This window comes from Lepidochelys kempii, chromosome 5, assembly GCF_965140285.1.
Source record: "Lepidochelys kempii isolate rLepKem1 chromosome 5, rLepKem1.hap1, whole genome shotgun sequence".
NCBI lineage: Eukaryota > Metazoa > Chordata > Testudines > Cheloniidae > Lepidochelys > Lepidochelys kempii.
This window is the reverse complement of record NC_136384.1, coordinates 69,948,700-69,967,733: the sequence shown is the minus strand read 5'-3', so window position 1 is coordinate 69,967,733 and position 19,034 is coordinate 69,948,700. Positions and strand designations below refer to the sequence as shown.

Below are 19,034 nucleotides of genomic sequence, written 5' to 3'. Positions count from 1 at the left end.
AAGCTTAGGAGGTTTTTCATGCAGGTCCCCACATCTGTACCCTAGCGTTCAGAGTGGGGAAGGAACCTTGACACAAGGTCTTCTGGGAGAGAGTGCCAACATAGCCCATTCCTCCCCCTGCAGTCACTGGCAAGCAGCTCCAGGCTACTTGTCAGCTCCCTGTGTTGGGGAAGATGGAGAGAAGAAAAGGAGTTCCTGGTGTCATCTCATGAAGCAATATTCAGAGTTTTTCCATTTGAAAGCCAACCCCCCCCCCCGGAAAAAAACCAAACATCCCCTTTGTTTAGGACAGACCCATTTGCCAATTTCTGCTTTGGCAGAGCTGTGGGGTTAGAAATATGTGTTAATAGTATCATACAAGGGAATTTTACAGCTTCACATACAATGTTACACATTTTATCAGGACAAGACTGATCAGCAAATTATGTGTTTTCAAAATGATATCTTACATGGCATACCTTGAACAACAGTATTGTGGTGGAATGCTTGTAAGCATGAACGCTCAGTAAAGGAATATGAAGATAGACCACTTCTGGTCAGGGGTTACAGCACAGGAAGATGGCAAGGTAGTATACAGGAATGGGTGCCCAGTGAGCTTACAGGAAGGGATGTAAAGATCATATCTTGATTTTTGTGGCTGCATATTTATATTGCATTAACCTTGAAAACACATTAAAAAAAGCTACCTCATGCTCTGCCCTATAGCTCAGAGCATGGTGGCTGCTGCGCTGTGTAGCACTGATAGAGGCATATGGATGTGTGAATGCCTACTATGTTAAAGGGGTGGTGGGAGGGGGGAAGATAAAGGTTGAGCATGATGTTAGCATGCAGAGAAGACAAGACCTCTATCTCTTGCTCTAATTCTCCTTCTGAAGGGTAAAGGGTTTCCTGGTCTGTTTCCTAACTCTCGATAGATGAGGAAGGTCTCCTTTCTCTCCCTTCCTTCCTTTGCTTCCTGTAGATGAGGAGAGGAAGGGAACTCTCCCCTCTGCTTCTCTATGAACTTGATGGGGAGGAGTCTCTCCCCCCCCCTTCTTTTGGTGATTGAAGGAGTCTCCTCCTTCTGGATTTCTGATAGGAAGGTGTCAAACTGAGAAGGGGGTGGTCATGCCTAATGGTTAGAGCATTGGTGATTGGGCCTAGAGATCAGGCTGGGACTCTAGCTAAGTGTCAGAGCAGAAATGAAGAATAGAATTGGAACAAGGAACAGTCTGTCTGAACCACCAAGTGGCAGGAATTACTCCCAGCAAAATAGTGATATTGAGCAGATTGAAGTGGCTGCTGTCAATGGGAGCCAATATTCCTGGCCTTGGAGGTCACCTAGTTAGACCTTCACTTGTTGATTGTCAATCAACCAGGGCTCAGCCATAGAATCCTCAGGTAATCAGGCTCAGAGATGACTAAAGTTAAAGATTTTTGTCAATTCACTGAAGCCTGCAACCTGTTTGACTTTTACTAAAAATAGCCAAGGGGTGGGGGAGGAAGAGACCAACAGTGGGAGCTCCACAGGGGGCTGACCACTGGCTGCTGCTCCAGCCCTGCTGCTGCTGCTCCTGTGGCAGGGGCTGACTCAGCCCAGACACTGTTCCAGCCCCAGGCCGCTGCTCTGCCAGCCGCAGCAGCAAACCTGGCCCTAGCCACTGCTCCCATGGCTGACTGCTGCTCTAGTCCTGACGCGGCTCCTGGGCAGGAGCTAGCAGCTTCTCCAGCCCTGCCACTGCGGCGGGCTGAAGCCAAAGAAATCATGGAGGTCTGATAAAAATCAGAGAATCCATTACTTCAATGACAGAATCATATCCTTACAGAGGACTCATTACTGGATGATACATTCCCCACCCCCCATGAGGAGCTGGGACAGCAAATGTCAGGATATTGGGATTGCACCCCGTACACAAATGGAAAAGAGATAGAAGGACCTTCTCTGCCTCCTTACAATGAGTGACTATGGTGCCACCTTTCTCCTCTTATTCACTCAACCTTGCAGTAACAGTGACATGCAAGTTGAAGAGCTTACAGTCTTGCAAAGCAAGTATCTTACAACTTGAGCATGTGTGATAGAGTATATCAGCTCTGTACTGAAACCAGGAAAATCATCTGGTAATCACAATAAAACAATTGACAAAAGAGGTAGTGTTGGGTATATTTACATACCATTTATAATGGCCTTATTACAATTCTTTACATGAACATAAAATGGCTTGCACAACAAGACTGATCATCTGTATTAGTTTTACATTAATGTATTCCTTTTAGTTTATAATTTAACTTTGACTCAATTTTGCACTTGTGAAAAATGATGGCTAAAGAGCCCAGCACCCTGAAGCCTGACATCCAAGATGGGGTAGCACAGGCAGCAGCATGGTAACATTCCCCCTACAAGCTGGAGCCACTCTGTCTCAATCTTGCTCTGACAGGCCCATTCGGTCCTGAGGCAACAAGGACACCAATTGGTGGTAGAGATTTGTGACTTAGACATTTGGAAGTAGCTGAGGCTATTAACTCATTTCATGTAAGGTACTAAACAGTCATCTGCTGTTCCAGAAATGCAGCCACTACCAATTTAAACTGAATTTGAACTGGTAGATTAAGGTGAAAAGATCCATATCTGATTACTAACATCTTGAGCCAAATCGTACGACTCTGTTAACTATTGCGTATATATATATGTGTCTTTCTGTTAATAAACTGAATACTAATTAATCCCCTAAATTAAAGTATTAATTACAAAAAGTCTGTATCATAACTAACACCCGAAGTTCAATAATTAGTGTGAAAAGCGGAAATGTCATCTGCCCTTCCAAATGGCTTTGTAATTAGCTGAAAAATCTGGGCCTGCAATCCAATCCAATAGGTGCTGATCAGTGCCGCTCCTGTTTGTCCTTGACTCTACGCTCATTAACAGAGCTGAAATCCAAACAGGCTATATATGATATAAATTTGGAGGGTCTTCTATAGCTCCCTCTTATCCTATGACCACCTCCAGGCACTCAACACTATTCTCCATCATGACTGACATGTGTGACAACCACTTCAGCATACAAGCTTCATCTTCACCTGTCTTCTAGGCTCCCTGGCCGCTGATGACACCATGCATGAAATCTAAGAGTATGGAGCTGAAGTACAACTTTCCAGACAGTGAGCAGATGTACTGTAAGAGACTTCAGTATCTGCCATGGCCCTCTCCTGGGAGATGGGATATTCAGAAATTGATGGCTGTCAGCTAGGTTGGATGTGTGCAATTACAAGGTCCTTTGAGGCTCCAGAGATCTAAGGCATATGGTGATCAACATAATTATGGCCAATTTCTTTAGAGTGGAGAAAACCCTCTGCTACTATAAAGTTTGGACCAAAATTCAAAAGTTGTATCTGCTAATTTCAAAGTCTTGAAGATCAGCAAAATTGTAAACAAGGAAAGAATTTTGATAATTTGAGAAGATTCTGTCCTTATGTATCAATGAATCATTTAGAAGAATAACACCCCATTTAGTTTGCTACAATCCTCACATTTCATGACAAAATATTAATGAAGTTGCTTTTAAAAGAAATGGCTGCAAATATTTAATATTTCTCATCTGAAAGAAGTTACTTGTGATTGAGAAACATTACATTTTATTACTTTTTTCAAGGTCTATCTATAAATATTATCAATTTACTTTCAGCACCACTTTTTTAAAAAGAGGAAGCCTGACCCTAGAGTGAAAATACAATTTTATGTTTATACTTGTATGCTGTGTTAGCAAGATATTGAGCATAAATGGGTGTATTTATTTGCATGTGCAATTAGGGTAACTGCAGGTGCAAATGAAGAAATGCAATTGCATGTGTATTTTGGCTTCACCTACCTCCTGAAAATATGACTCAAAGCATGAGAGCCCTTACACATCAGTTGATTAACTCCTGGTGGTTTTAAATGGAGCTTCTTGTTATGTCACCTAAGGTCATAAGTGTTCTTAGTTATATCAGCCGTGAACTAAAAAAATTGAAACCTCTGCTCTTTGTATCTTAAAAAAAAAAAAAAAAAAAAAAAGCATAGATTTCTATTTTTAGAAGCCAGGAACACTCCATTTTTTTTTTTTTTTGCTAAAACCAGAATTGCATAGTGGTAATCTTTAATACAATATGACCTAATCTTTCTTCCAGAAAGAAAGGAGCTTTAGCAACAAGTTCATGCTGCATGGAATACTTAATTTTCATGACATTTGCTAAGTTTTTAAAAAAAAATAAAAGTTTAGAACACAAGACAGGCATGTGGACTATTTGTAATAGAACTCAAAGGGGTTGAAGTTCATCCTACAGAGCAGAGGAAGCCTTTCTGCAGACTATTTTAGATAGAGTTGTTGTTCTAAGAAATACAAATATAGCTTCATTCCAAGTTTATGTTTGTACTTTTAGCAGGGCCAGAAAGTTCTCAGCAAAGTCCTGTTCACAGGGAAAATATTCTTTCCATGTTTCCTAAAATTTTCACTTTCTCTTTATGTATTTTATTTCTGTCTTTGTGAATGCTGCCATTATGCCAACTGACAGGTAAGGCCTGAGTCACCACTCTTTTACATCAATGTTATCTTTAACTTCAATAAGGTATACCGGCGTACAGTTGATGTGAGAGAGGGGAGAATCAGGCCCCGAGTTTGCAAAGTGTTTTAATTGGCAAAGGAAGCAGTAATGTCTATTAACTGTATTAACCAAAGGGTGTAATTATCTGGATTTTGGGTGTGTCTAGATAGTTTGTCACAATTGAACATGCAAGACAGAACTTTATTACTAAATTCTAATTTGTAGAGTTATGACAATTCATTAAATGCCATAACTCTTTTTCCTTCCCCTCTATCCTACCTCTGCAGAACTGAGCTAATTTCTCTGCAGGCCAAAGCACTTGGGACCACTTCTCCTGTCACTGTGAAGGAAACACTGATTATTATTTCAAACTGACATAATAGCTGAACCTAGCAATATATTTCTAGAACCACATTATTCCATTCAAAGACTGGAGAGCTTCCAGAATAAGTTGAAGGAAGTAGAATATCGCACCAGATGACAGCATAGTTCTGATCACACAGAATGCATCTGTGTATAATTTAAAACTCATTTGTCTAGCTACCAGAACTTTAGAGAACCTAGATAAATCTCAGTGGAGTTATATTATCTAACTTGAAAATAGCTGGAATTTCACAGAGGTCAAATGGAAATAATTTCAATAGAAGAAATTCACAAAATCTTCTGGTACAAGTAATTGGAGCAGATACTTTCAGTCACAGCACAGAATTTGAAAGGGTGCCTGCAGACCTTGGCCCCAGCCCAAGTGTAGAAGAGATACCTAAGATGATTGTTCTGAAGCTACTGCACTTTTAAGAGATGAGAATTTTGTACCATGCCAGGAAAAAACAGGCAGAGATACCCTCGAAAGACTTTTTTTTTTTTTAATTTACCCACACATCATTGTAGAATACAATGGACAATTAATAGACTTCAAAAGTGGGTTTGCTGCTTCTGAAGATAAAGCGATGGTCATAATACTGTTCACCCGATACATATACTAATTCCTCATTGTGATTTAAAAAGTTTCAACGTAGGAGGCTGAATTTTTCTCTTGTTCTTTCCCTTATCCGATCAACTGGGGTCAGATCATTGTACAAGCATCCACCATCTTCATTTGTCTGAAGTGGCACTAAGGTCCACTTGCTTTCCATGTTCTTTGATACAATCCAACCATCGCTTCCTCAGTGTCTTTTTCCTTTCATCTTCTCCTGGAATACTGTCAGCACCATGTCCCCTTCATTAATCCTCTGCATGTGTCAGAGCCAGCACCATCATGCTTCCTGGATTTTCTCAGCCACACTACAGACTTGGACTTCCATCCTAATATTTTCATTTCTAAATCCGTCTCTCTGTGTAACTCCTCTCATGGCAAGGCAACATCTCAGACACCTGTAGGCATTGAACCTGCAGCCTCTATTGCCCATGCTCCTGCACCATACATCATTGCAGGGCGCACCAAGATTCTATATCGCTGAGCTTTTAGTCTCAGTGGCATACACTTGTCATATACAATCCCTGAGATGTTATTCTACACTCTTCCAGCATTCCCCAAGCTGGACTGTACCTCCTATTCAAGTTTGTAGTCTTCTGTAACCCAGACACCAACGTACTTGAACTGATCAGTCTGGGTTAGTCTCACTCCATTAATCTCTGATGCACATGACCTCAGTCTTAGTCATGCTTATTTTCATCCTATGCCAGGTCACTGGTAATACCTCTGGTTTACCAGTTCCTCGAGGCCTTTTTTTGAGGATGCCGTTATTGCTATATCTGCAGATAACAGCTTCTCAACATTTCCCATTGGGATCTTCCTGCTGACATAGTCCATCAATATAATAAACAGCAGTGGACTTATGTATTGGGACCAAGATAGATTTGCACTAGTCCTAGGGAAATTCTCTTGTCTTGCCATATGGCTTTAAGCACTCTGCTCATCCATGTTCAGCCTCTCTCACTCAGGACTTTCACTGGGTCCACTGTCATTTCATCAGGTCCTACTGTCTTACTGTTAATTTCCTGGATTGGATTTCTCACCTCCTTCTCTGTTGTTTATGTCAGACTCAGGCACAGCACTAGGATCATATGTTTGCAATTCTGCCCCAGCAGGATTTGCCTCATTTAAGATTCTCTCAAAGTATTGTTTCCACTTCTCCTTCCTTTGTTCAGGTGTTACTAGCAGTCTCCCATGATCATCATTTACAATACCATCCTTCTCTGAGTGTCATTTTTGCAATGCTATAGATCTTTTTGCTAGCTTGTTTACAAGTTCAGTATATAAGTCATCTAAGGCACTTTTTGGCCATTTTCACTCCCCTCTTGGAAGTTCACTTTGCTTCTTTGTATTAGTTTTGATTTCATTTACTCTCATTGGATTCATTTTTCTCTTTATGCACCATTTTCTTCTTTCAGATTCCTACTTGCATTTTATTGGTCCACTACCTCTCCTCTCTTTCCCTTGGTTTTCCCCATCTACAAACCTCTTCTACCACCATGATCCATATTTGCCAGAGGAACTTGTGAAGGCCAAGACTATAACAGGGTTCAAAAAAGAACTAGATACATTCATGGATGATAGGTCCATCAATGGCTATTAGCCAGGATGGGCAGGGATGCAAAACCATGTTCTGAAGCATCCCTAGCCTCTGTTTGCCAGAAGCTGGGAATGGGCAACAGGGGATGGATCACTTGATGATTACCTATTCTGTTCATTCCCTCTGAAGTACTTGGTATTGGCCACTTTCAGAAGATAGAATACTAGGCTAGACAGACCTTTGGTCTGACCCAGTATGGCCATTCTTATGTTCTTTTAAGGTGGTGCCACTCCTCTTCAGTGGATGTCAAATCAGTTTCCAGACACTTATCCTGCACTGCTTCCACAAACTTCTCAGCCGCCCTTCCCATTAATTTTCCATACTTTCAGGGGCATGCACAAGGGGAGCAAACAGGGACAACCCCCTTCCCAATGATCAGCAGGGCACAGAACTACTCCAGCCCCAGGGCCGCAATGGGGAGAGTGAGCTCCTCCGGTCCCCGGGTCCATTGTGTGGCACAGAACATGCCCCTCCAAAAGCAAGGAAATTAAAATTCCTGTCCACACCCCTACATACTTTAATCTTGTTTCTTTTGAGCTTAGTTCTCTCCTTTCCCAACACTACCACAATCTCTTGATAGTCCATAACTATGCTCCTCTGAGATTTCCTCACCAACATCACATCAATCTGGTTTTTGTTTTCACCAGTGATGTAGGCAATGAAATTACTCACCCTCTTCTGGAACCATATATCAGCTGTTATCCATTGTTTGACAACACACGTCTAGTAGTGCTTTCCCTTCCTCATTCATGCAGCCTAGACTGCATTTTCCCCAAAACATTTCATAATCTCTTCTATTTTTGCATGTGAGTGGATTCAGATTACCCGTATCACCAACAGCTGATCAGGGTTGCTGTGTCCACTAGTGCCTGCAAATCTTGGTGGAAACTCTCCATCACATCCTGGCTGAGGTGCATAAACTGATATCACAAACATGATGTACCTTTTAACTAGGGCTCAGTACAGCCATCAGTCTGTCACTTACCCTTAGCTTCAAACACCATCTTCCTCAGCTCTCCTCTCCCTGCCACCCAGACTCTAGTATGCCCCTTTTTGTCACCTGCATAGGAGAGTTTACAATCTAAGCTCAACTCCTTCATTATGTTCCCCATCCATCATCTTTCCTGTAGACACAGAACATTGATACCTCTCCTTAACATTGCATCAGCTACTTCTATATCTTTACCAATGAAACTGGATACATTCAGTTTTGCTACTTTTATAATATGGGGCTTTTTTGGCTGTGCAGGTCACTCCTTTAAGTCTGATTCTCTGCTCTGACCACCTCTCCCCTGACCCTTTATAGGGCAGTTCAGACACTGGCCACCAGAAATTCTGTTGGGCTGGTGCTGCCAGCCTTAGGGTGGGCAAACTGTTTGCATAGGGCTGAAATCCCCTCCCATTGTTAGTGGTAGTCCCTAGCAGAGAACCATAAAGGCCGGTCTCACCCCTCCTCATAATGAGTGTCAATTACAGCCCTTCGGTAACTTGCCATAAGAAGAAGAAATCTGCTTGCACTGACAGTCACTTTGTGCCAATAAGAACTCTAGTGTATCACTGACATCCCCTATATCCACCACACTGCGAGAGTCTTTCTCCAGTTAGGCTAAATACATGCCCACTCTTCCCCATCTTGTTAGGATTGACTTGGTGAACCATCAACAGGAAGTGCTGGTGCCACCATTATCCAACACCAGGCTGCTTTTAACCCAAGGACCGGGAGTTGAGATCAGACTTTTCCTTCTCCTAGATAGGCTGTCCTCCTGGGCTAAAGGGTTCTATCTGTCCTGAACTAATGCTTATTTTAAAAGCACCTGATACCCACCTTTCACACTCCTAATTTCAGTGAAAACATCTGTGGCACCTGAAGGCAAGTGAAGAGGAGTTTTGCTGTCAGAGGCTATCATAGATGCCAGCTATGTACACTTTCATGCACTGAATTCAGGAAAGAGGGAGAAACAGTGATTAAACTCCTGACATATGTTAAGCCAGGACTCCCCACTGCTTGTGAAGGCCATTGATCTTAATACACACAGCTTTGGAATGTGCTGGTAAAATTTCACAGAACTTTTCTAGAAAGTAGTATTTAATCTTTGCCTGGAATTTTCTAATCAGAATTGTCTTGTTTCTCCTGCCATAATAGGACACTTTCCCATGCCATTTTGTAAGGACTTCAAGGATCATCATTTTGAAGAGGCTGGCAGTAAACAGCCTCAGCCGACCACTAACCCTTTCAAGCAGCTTCCTTCTCTGGCCCTTAGAGACCCACCTCATTATATCCTCAAGGACCATGATTATCTGTAATGAGTAACTTTTTGGCATAGAATGGTAATGACTACTAAACTTAAGCCCCCATGCCCAGCCAGCCCTCACAGCTGCAAGGGTTAAAAAAACTCCCCTGTACTCCCCATGCTGCATGCTCTTAAAGGCTTGTGAAGCAATGGGGATTGTGAGACATAGTAGTTTTATACACCTGAGATGGGAAAATGTAGACAGTTATAGTCTGGCACCCCCCTCCTCAAACACACACCCTTAACAATGGCTTTCTGTTTATCAGTAACTTCAGCTGGGGTACCCTTTAGGAGTATCCCTTCTACACATACTGATCAACTCAGCCTGAGGAGGAGAGAGAGAAACAGACAAGAGAAGACATGGTTTTCAAATTGATCCAGACTACCTAGCCCAGAGTCAGATTCAAAAATGGTGGGAGCATATGCTTGAGAAGACAGAAAGATTGAGAGGTGCCCCAAGACATCCTGCAGCACTTGAAGTGAGGTGTTAGAGCATATTATTGATCAAAGCACCCAAAGGACAGCATCCCAACAGCCACTCCACAGCTTGGAGAAAAATTCCTTCTGGCTGTGGTGGTCAGAGCAGGAGAAAGGACCTAGTGCTCAGAGTACGAGTCCTTAGCCAGGGGCCAGAGCCAAGGGTCACAGCTGGAATGAAGAACCAGGAGTCAGAGCCCAGGATCAGAACTAGAGTCAGAGGCCAGAACCAAGGGTCAAAGTCAGTCAGGAACCAGAGCCGAGGGTCAAAATCAGGAAAAGCAGGAGCAGGACTGGAATGGACCAAGATGGTACAAGGCTAGGAACAAAGAATTATCCCAATCATGGGCAAAATGCTTCAAGCAGCCAGCAGCTTCTCATTTTAAGAGCAGGTCTGCGAATCCTCTCAGCCAACTGGGCAGTTTGGCCAATCAGGTGACTGAAATGGGGCCCAGCTGCATTCATTAGACTGCCTGGGTTAACCTAGCAGGTAAGCAGGCTAGCTGTGGGTCCTTACTCCTGACAGGGCCATGAAGTCCTTTCTTCTGTAGAGTCTCCAATCTTTCCTGCAGCAGTATCCCTGGCATTCAGCCCCAGTGAACAATAATGAGAACTACTGTGAACACACCTACTGCCTGATGTGATGTAGCTGCATACACCTTGCTCTTTCTTTTTCTATATATTTATAAAATTCTATTTCATGAAAACAATTTTATTTTATTTACAATGCAGAGATGAAAATCCCCCAAAGCAATGACCCTTCCTCCCCATTAAAAACACAATTGATAAACCAGTTACTGTATTTGCATAAGCCCAAAGTAACATGCTGGCTCCTGCTTACTGTCAAACTGTGCTCTTAACGCTTCTCTAAACCACACAGCACCTGTAGTGGTAAAAGTCTTGTCTCAGGCTGCTCCAAATCAGCAGACAACCTGGCAACCTCACCCCTCTACCCTGGCAGTAGTGTTTCCCCTCTAGCTTCACCAATGTTATGCAGTACACAACATGCAACAATAATGTCAAGAGTATTTTCCAGCCTTGTCATGAGACACCTCCACCTGCCCTATAGTCTTCCAAAGGCACATTCTACAACCATCTTTCACCAGTCCAGGTGATGTTTAAATCTGTCCTTCTGTCCAGGCACTTGTATGGTTTGTGGCTTCATGAGCTAGAGAAACAAAATGCAGTGTCCCTGAATATCACAATTGGCATGGCAACCTCATTAATGACAATAAGACAGTCTGGGTAAAGTGTCCTTGCTTTCAGCTTTGCAGAAAGTCCTGTATTCCTGAGATGTGAGCATCATGAACATTCTCTATTCAGACAACATTAATATCAGTAAATCATCCTTAATGCTTGCATTGCCGTGGGGATGTACCGTTTCTGCTTATATACTCAGAGGCAAGGCAGTGGGGAGGGACATGCAGATTTGGGATATGAGTCCCATCTATTGCCGCACCACAGATCAGGAAGCCCATTGCATCACATCCATCTACCACTCCTTCAATATTGCCCAGCATGAAACCCTGTGCAACAAAATATGTTTAATCACCTTGCACACGTGGATGACTACTGGCCCCAAACTGATTGCCTATTGACCATTAGCAATCTGGGGTTGCAAGCTTCCAGACAGCAACTGCCACCCATTTCTCCACTGTCAGAGCAGATGGTCTCTGTGCACTGTAGAACTAGGGTGAGCTCAGCACACAACCTTATCATGTGGCCATCTGTATCTGAAAATTCTGCAACCACTGCTGATTGTCCCAGGTTTGCATCACAATCCAATCCTCATAGTATGGGCCCCAAACCACTACTCCGCTGTGTGCAGTTGGTTAGTGAATACTTGACAGCATTCCAGCTTCCTTTTCTGCTTTGCACTCAGGCTCAGTATCCTTGCTGTGTGTCTAAACACATTGGTTCCCCAGACACAAAATAATCTCTTGCTCTGTCCTTAAAATGGACAAGACAGCTCCACTGATCAGTAAAGCATCCATGTTTCTGATGGCAAGAAAGAAAAATGGCATAACAGAGAGTAGAGTATGGGATGGAACGAGGGATTTATGGAAATTTTACCTCAAACTTCCATAATTCCCTAGGAGGGTTGATGCTGTCCCCAATACCTAGCAACAGGATCACAAAACACTGCAAACATTTTCTACAAGGTAGTGTGCCAGACAATGGCATGGGGGACACTGGGATGTCTTCCCAAAATGCCCTGTCTTTTGCGCATATAACCTGTTTCTGTGAGGACATGCTGCACCAGCAAAGGCAGCCCAATGTGATTGCACTCTGTCAAATGAAACATGTTGGTTGCAGTATGCTGGCAGAACTTCTGTCAATAAAACTTTCTAGTGTGGACATGGCCTTCATCAGGGTTGAAATACATTGGCGAGGCAGTGTAGGGAATTTACAGAGCTAGTAAACCCGTTCTGCTGAGAGAGGACTTCATTCTCCAGGACACCCAATCTGTCACCCTTCACCAGCATTAAAATCAGTTGCCAACAATTATGAGAAACATAAAATGATAAAGGGGGAAATATTAACTTCTTGATAAATTTCCTTCTTTTTTCACTCTTGGTTTGTAAGGCTGATTCTGTGAAAATGCCAGTGAATCTTACTGTCTCGTGAATCCTAGCTATTCATTGGCTTGCATTGCATAGATGTCATTCTGTTAAAAGCCAACCAAATCACACAGTTACTTCATGCCTAAAGCAAGCTTTTAAAGAGATGTTCATTTGCATACATAGTCTTCTGCTGGACTGGAATGTCAAACTGACAAAAATGTCATTTAAGGAAAGTCTAGTGTTAAAAGGAGAAGGAATATACTGGCATTTAGAGTTTGGACCTGGGATCATGGAAGGAACGTTAACAAAAGGAATGTCTGCTACATTTGCATTCATAGTCTAATCATAATCCAATGTCAACCTGGCAGAGGAGATACCATAATCACGAAGGTGGTTTTCCCAGAGCGAGGCTCATCCATTGTACTGCAGGTGTGCTGACCCCTGCGATTCCCCAAGTGTGGGAAACTTGACTGCATAAATTTGTGGTCGTGGGGGACTGCGTTCGCACTTTCTCCTGGCAAAAAAACCCTATCTTCTTAAATGCAATGGAGTGGTTAAGTTTTGAGATGAAACTTTTGAATGCAATTCTGCAAACTGAACAATGAGTTTCAAAAGGTCAACAGAAGCAGTAATGGCTTGTAATTTGTATGTAATCCAGATACATTACTTTATTACACGATAAATAATGTATTAACATACTGCATAGATCTGTGTTAGCTTTGTGTGTTTTCTATTTCTTGCCTAATGACTTGCATTTATCTTGCTCATCTGTTTTGTTTTCTTTCTTTCATCATCAAGAACAGTACACCAAGAAAGTAGATATTAAAGAAAGGCCCATTCAGTACTTTCTAGAAAAACTGAGTTTACACAAACAGGGCCTAAACAGGAAAGGTCAAGTCTTCCACTAAAATTTTGTGGAACTAAATTAAAAGCAGAAAAAACAGCTGCTCTGCAGTCTTTCATTTCTATCAGCTCTTCTCTGCTCAATAAGAAAATGACAATGAAAAAATAAAGAATTTAGCAATGCTCAAACACTGGCCCCGTACTCTATGTTGGCTGAAGTTATATTCAGGACAATCATAGATGCAATACTCCATATAATAGTAAGAAAGGAAAAAAGAGAAGAGGTGAAAAATTGGAGGAGATTGAAGCAGAGGGAAGGATTGTGTGTGAGAGAGTGGGGAAGGTGGAAAAGATTTATAGATTACCTGAAAAAGAAAAAATATCATGTAGGAAACCATTTTTGCTTTTTTATAACATTGTAATGGGGTCTACAGGCATCAAGTTGAGGAGTAGAGCAATAGTGGGCTATAGAGTCCTGAACCCCTCAATAGGAGCAAGGCATGTTCCCAGTGGAGGAACAGTTTAAAAGGGCACTGATCGTCCAGGAGAAGGGGGAAATGAGCTAGCCTGCATATGGCATCAGGAAGCAAGGCTGATGTGGAGAGCTGTGCCAAGAGTGGCAACAGCTTTAAAAAGGCTGTTTTATAGCAAGGGTGTGGTTTTCCCCACTCCCCACCCCCACTTCTTTAGGAGTTAACAGCTAGTTAGTGTACAGGACACTAAAAGACTGAGGCCTGGTCTACACTGGGGCGGGAGATCGATCTAAGTTACGCAATTTCAACTACATGAATAAGGTAGCTGAAGTCGACGTACTTAGACCTACTCACTGTGGTGTCTTCAGTGCAGTGAGTCGACTGCTGCCGCTCCCCCGTCGACTCTGCCTGCACCTCTCGTGGCGGTGGAGTACAGGAGTCGACAGGAAAGTGCTCGGGGTGGGGGGTCGATTTATTGCATCTAAATTAGACTTGATAAATCGACCCCAGCTGGATTGATTGCTGCTCGCCGATCCAGCAGGTAGTATAAACATACCCTAGACCAGTCTGCTAAGCCAGTGACCATGCCCCAAACTGAGGAGTTCCAGATTAGTAAAAAGTGACTCGGGGGAAAACATAATATAGGGTAGCTCAGTAACTGGGCTGGACTCTTTGATAAACCCCTAGGACTCTGGTTTAAGACCTGGTGGATTGGGTGGGCCTGCATCCCCGAACCTTGCTTCCCCCCACCCCCACTCGTTTGTAGTGACTGAACTCTAGGGAAGCAATCAGAGTACGAGGGAGTGACTGCGGCTGCATCCAGGGCCCTTCTGAGCTGACTAGACTGGCAGAAATTGTAAGGCCATGAGCTGACCACTAGGTCAGCTGCTCATCAGACATTCCTGCTACAAATATATAAGGAGGCCTGAAAGGTTTATTTCTAAAAAGCAAAAAAGAGAGATAGAAAGAGAGATTTTGTGTTTTGTTTGATTATATCACCAATAATGAGCCTCAGTCTTACCTTCCCTTTTTTGCTGGAGAACTCCATGGGGAACCAAAGAACTGGGACCTTCCTCAGTCATTAATTGAAAGAGCATGACTTTTAACAAAATCTTTCCTCCCATCTGTGTATCAGGTGGTTTAGTTAAATAGGTATAAATCAAAAAAATAAAAACAAAGTTTTAACCTTTCAGAGGGCAAAAAATGCCTTCCTCTGTTACCTCTTCAATAAATGTAATGTCATAATATTTCCAGTCATCGCTAGCCTCTAGTTGTCCAAGAAAAAAAAAAAAGACGACAAGACCTGAATTTCTAATGGCGTAAAGAGGGGGGGACCCCCACATCTCTACTTTCAGGCTTTTTTTTATATTTCATAATAAAAATGGCACAGGTTCTTTTTTTCTTTAAAAATTATATGTATTTCTTTAAAATGTTATAGAGTAAAATACTCAAATGATAACGACATGTATGCGTGCATATATTGTATATTTTCTTTTCACTGGATCTATTGTGGGTGACACTAATGTTTGTTCTATGTATATAAACATAAAACTACACAGTTACTCTTGGTTGTAACGTTGGCCTTATCATAACCCTTGTCTGACACCTATTGTCTGGTAATAGAAGAATGCCTGCACTGCTCTGAAATGTGAGAGGACATGCATTTAATATACTAAACCTGAAGGCTTGTCCACAGAGGGACACTCAGGAAAGTTGATCTGAATTAACCAGAAGGTGTGCATTTAATACGTTAAATTTATGTGCACTTTAACATAAGTTTGAGTTAAACTGCCTGAAACCGTTGTTTAGATACACTCATTCAGAATTAAAGTGGCCTTAGTTTGGTCTAGTTTCTACTAAACCATGTAAACAACCCAGTCCTGCAGAACTTAAGAGAAATCTTTCACTGAAATTAACAGATGTTTTACATAGTAAGGTCTGCAGGAAGAGGCTCTTAAGTTTTTGGATAACTGGCAGTCAGCTTAGTGAATCAGATTTCCTTTATCTCCTCCTTTAAGTTTTGATCCAAAGCCTAATCAAGGGAATGAGAATCTTTCTGTTGACTTCAATGAGCTTTAGATCAGGCCCTCATCCCACTTTCTCCTTCCTCCCCTTCTTTCGCTGTATTCTATCCTTATTATAGGCACAGATCAAGACCAAGTTATGGACTAATTTTTTTATTTACTAGTAATGACCATGAATTTACCAAGCCTGGAGCCCAAGGATAAAGAAACTTTAGACAGACATCAATAGAGGAGGCAGAAACGTAGAGAACTAGTTTTAATCTAAAAGCTAATAAAGCTCCTGCCCCACATGAGTATACAATCTACTTTCACAAGATACTTAAAGATCAGCTATTCCCCATATGACAGTGTGCAAAGCTTTTAATTTTGTGATTGAACAACAATAAGGTAAAAGAAAATTAAGTTGGCATTTATTTCAGTATTTTAAAATGCAGGAAGGGACTCTTGAGGCTACCAATTTTACAGACCAATCTTATCATTCAGTGCAGGCTAAAAATATTAATCAAAACATCAGTATAATGCCAGATATCCTACTTCCCAAGGTGATGTAGGCAGGCTTTACAACATACCACTATCTGTCAGATGTTTCCTATAGTCTCTTATCTACCCTTGAAAGCTCAGACCCAGAAGGCCTGCCAGAAGTTATCTTGATGATGGACATAGAAAAAGCAGTCAACATGATGAAACAGAGCTTTCTGTTTGCAGTGCTGGGAAAATTTGGTTTAGGCAGCCCTTTTGTTAGATGGGTGATCATAAGCCTTGGCAACAGCCTTTTCCAACTGCATAGTGGCACCCAGCACGGTTGTCTTTTGTCACTTTATTGTCTTCTTTGTTTCTATATCCTTTAGCTATAACTCAGTCTGAGACAGAGGCTATAGAAAGGTGGGATCTAACCCTGTTTCTCTTTACATGCCAAGGATATTTTACTTTGTCAGGAATTCTGACTCAACCTTACCAATTTTTAAAGATGCATTATCATTTTTGACATGATAGGCTGTAAAATTAAATTATCTAATAATTATCTAATTACTAAATTAGATAGAGTCTAGTGCCACTGAAATCTCAAAATGAAAGGTAAATACTCAGTGCACTGTATGCTATGAAGAGAACACCTTGCTTATCAAATATCATGGTGTTAAAATCTGACTGATATTATTCTATTCTCCAATTTAAATTACACAGCAAGGATTGAGGAGACAGATGAAATGATCTGCCTAGATGGAATCATGTTCCATTGTTCATAATGGGTAAAACTGAAGGTGTTATAATAAATGTTCTACCCAGTTCTTTAATGTTATTTCAACCCCTTTATGTTATCACGTGTAATTGAGAGGCTAACATTTCTGGCAGCATAAACAATAGTTAAAAATACCTAAACTAACTGAACTATGCAAAGTGCAGCTTCACCTGAATTTAAATTTAACTACTGGGTATTCAGCTTGTGAGGAAGCCTTTTTGAATACTTGGATATTCCAAGTTGTTTTTCTTCTTAACGTACAAAAATACCATCCTCTGCATCTGATATTATAGCCATGCAAAAACTTGGGATTAATGCATTGTTCAAGTGGAGAAGTCAAACATGTGCCAGTCAGGAAATACAGACATAAGGTTGACAGCAGTGCCCTCATTATCCTCTCAATTTTTAGATAGCCTTAAGTGGAAATTATCTCCTATTTGAGATAGCCTGAAGATTGACGTGAACCTGCATTTCAGATGGATCACAGATGTAAACATCCCAGTGGTCTAACCACAATCACTTTGAATTGCTTTAAACAAAAGAATGGAAAAGCTTCAAAATTTCCAGGAAAACAGGACTATTAAAAAGTTCATAATGTTAAAATGACTGAATTGATTTTTCTCAAAAATTTGGCTTGCTTGGGATGACCTTAACTCTCAGAGTCTCTTATTTGGGAGATATCTGTATAATAAAAATAGTTGGCACTTAATTATTAGAGCTAGTGGAAACCATTTCTGTTCCACAGGAAATTCTGGCATTTCCCCCCAAAATTGTTCTGAATCAGAATGAAAAGTCTAAAGTTTCCCATCAAATGAAACTTCCACATTATTTAGTTTCAAGTCAATAAAAATGTTTTGCTTTGATTTTCACTTTAAATTTTTATTTTTTAATTTTATATGGCTATATTATGTTATTTTATAAAATAATATAATAAAGCAATATAATAAAAAGGGTAACATTCCATTCCAATCAGGTTGAAATTGGATGTTTCAACCTTATCAAGATGCTGTTTCAACTTTTTTTTTTCCCTTTCTAAACAAAATTCTAAAAATAGTACTAAGTACTTGTATGACACCTTTCATATGATTATCTCAAAATACATTTCAAATATTAATAATTTAATTAATCATTACAGTCTCACATTGATTAGGCTGCCAACAAATGTGTCTAGTTGGTATGGTATACACCAAGTGTCCTACCTCTTACAGCGGTTTTACAGTAGTGTAATCCATTGATTTATTTAGTGGAGTTACTCATGATTTGCACCAGGGTATTGGAATTATAGGCATGTATTAAGAATTAGTTAAACTGATATGAAATAAACCTGGTTTAAATAGAAATTGGAGCATCCATACAGGGGTTTCTACCAGTTTAACTAACTTGGTTTAAAATAAAACCTTTAGTTAAACTGGTAGAATTTTTTTATGTGGTCAAGGCATAAGCAAGAGGAAAATGAGACTTGTTCTTTTTTGTTTTGTTTTTCTTAGGGCTGTCAATCAATCACAGTTAACTTACACAATTATCTCAAAAAATTAATCATGATTTTAAAAAAATTGCAATTAATTGCACTGTTAAACACTAGAATAGCAATTGACATTTATTAAAATTTTTGGATTTTTCTACATTTTCAAATATATTTCTATTACAACACAGAATACAAAGTGTACAGTGCTCAGTTTATTTTTTTATACAAATATTTGCACTGTAAAAATGATAAGAAATACAGTAGTATTTTTCAATTCAAAAGTACTGTAGTGCAGCCTCTTTATCGTAAAAGTGTAACTTACAAATGTAGATTTTTTTTGTTAGAGCACTGCATTCAAAAACAAATCAGTGTAAAACTTTAGAACCTACAAGTCCACTCAGTCCTACTTCTGGTTCAGACAATCTCTAAGACAAACAAGTGCAAATATTTGTAATCAAAAATAAATGTAAAGTGAGCAATGAACACGTTGTATTTTGTGTTGTAATTGAAATCAATATATTTGAAAATGTAGG

The 19,034-nt window shown here is 40.7% G+C and overlaps 1 non-coding gene across 1 annotated transcript; it reads left to right on the top strand.

Annotated features, from left to right (window-relative positions):
• Window positions 1-12,812: 12,812 nt before the first annotated feature.
• Window positions 12,813-12,976, top strand: LOC140912169 (U1 spliceosomal RNA). The gene has a single exon (XR_012159247.1). It is a non-coding gene; the product is annotated as a U1 spliceosomal RNA (small nuclear RNA).
• Window positions 12,977-19,034: the final 6,058 nt, after the last annotated feature.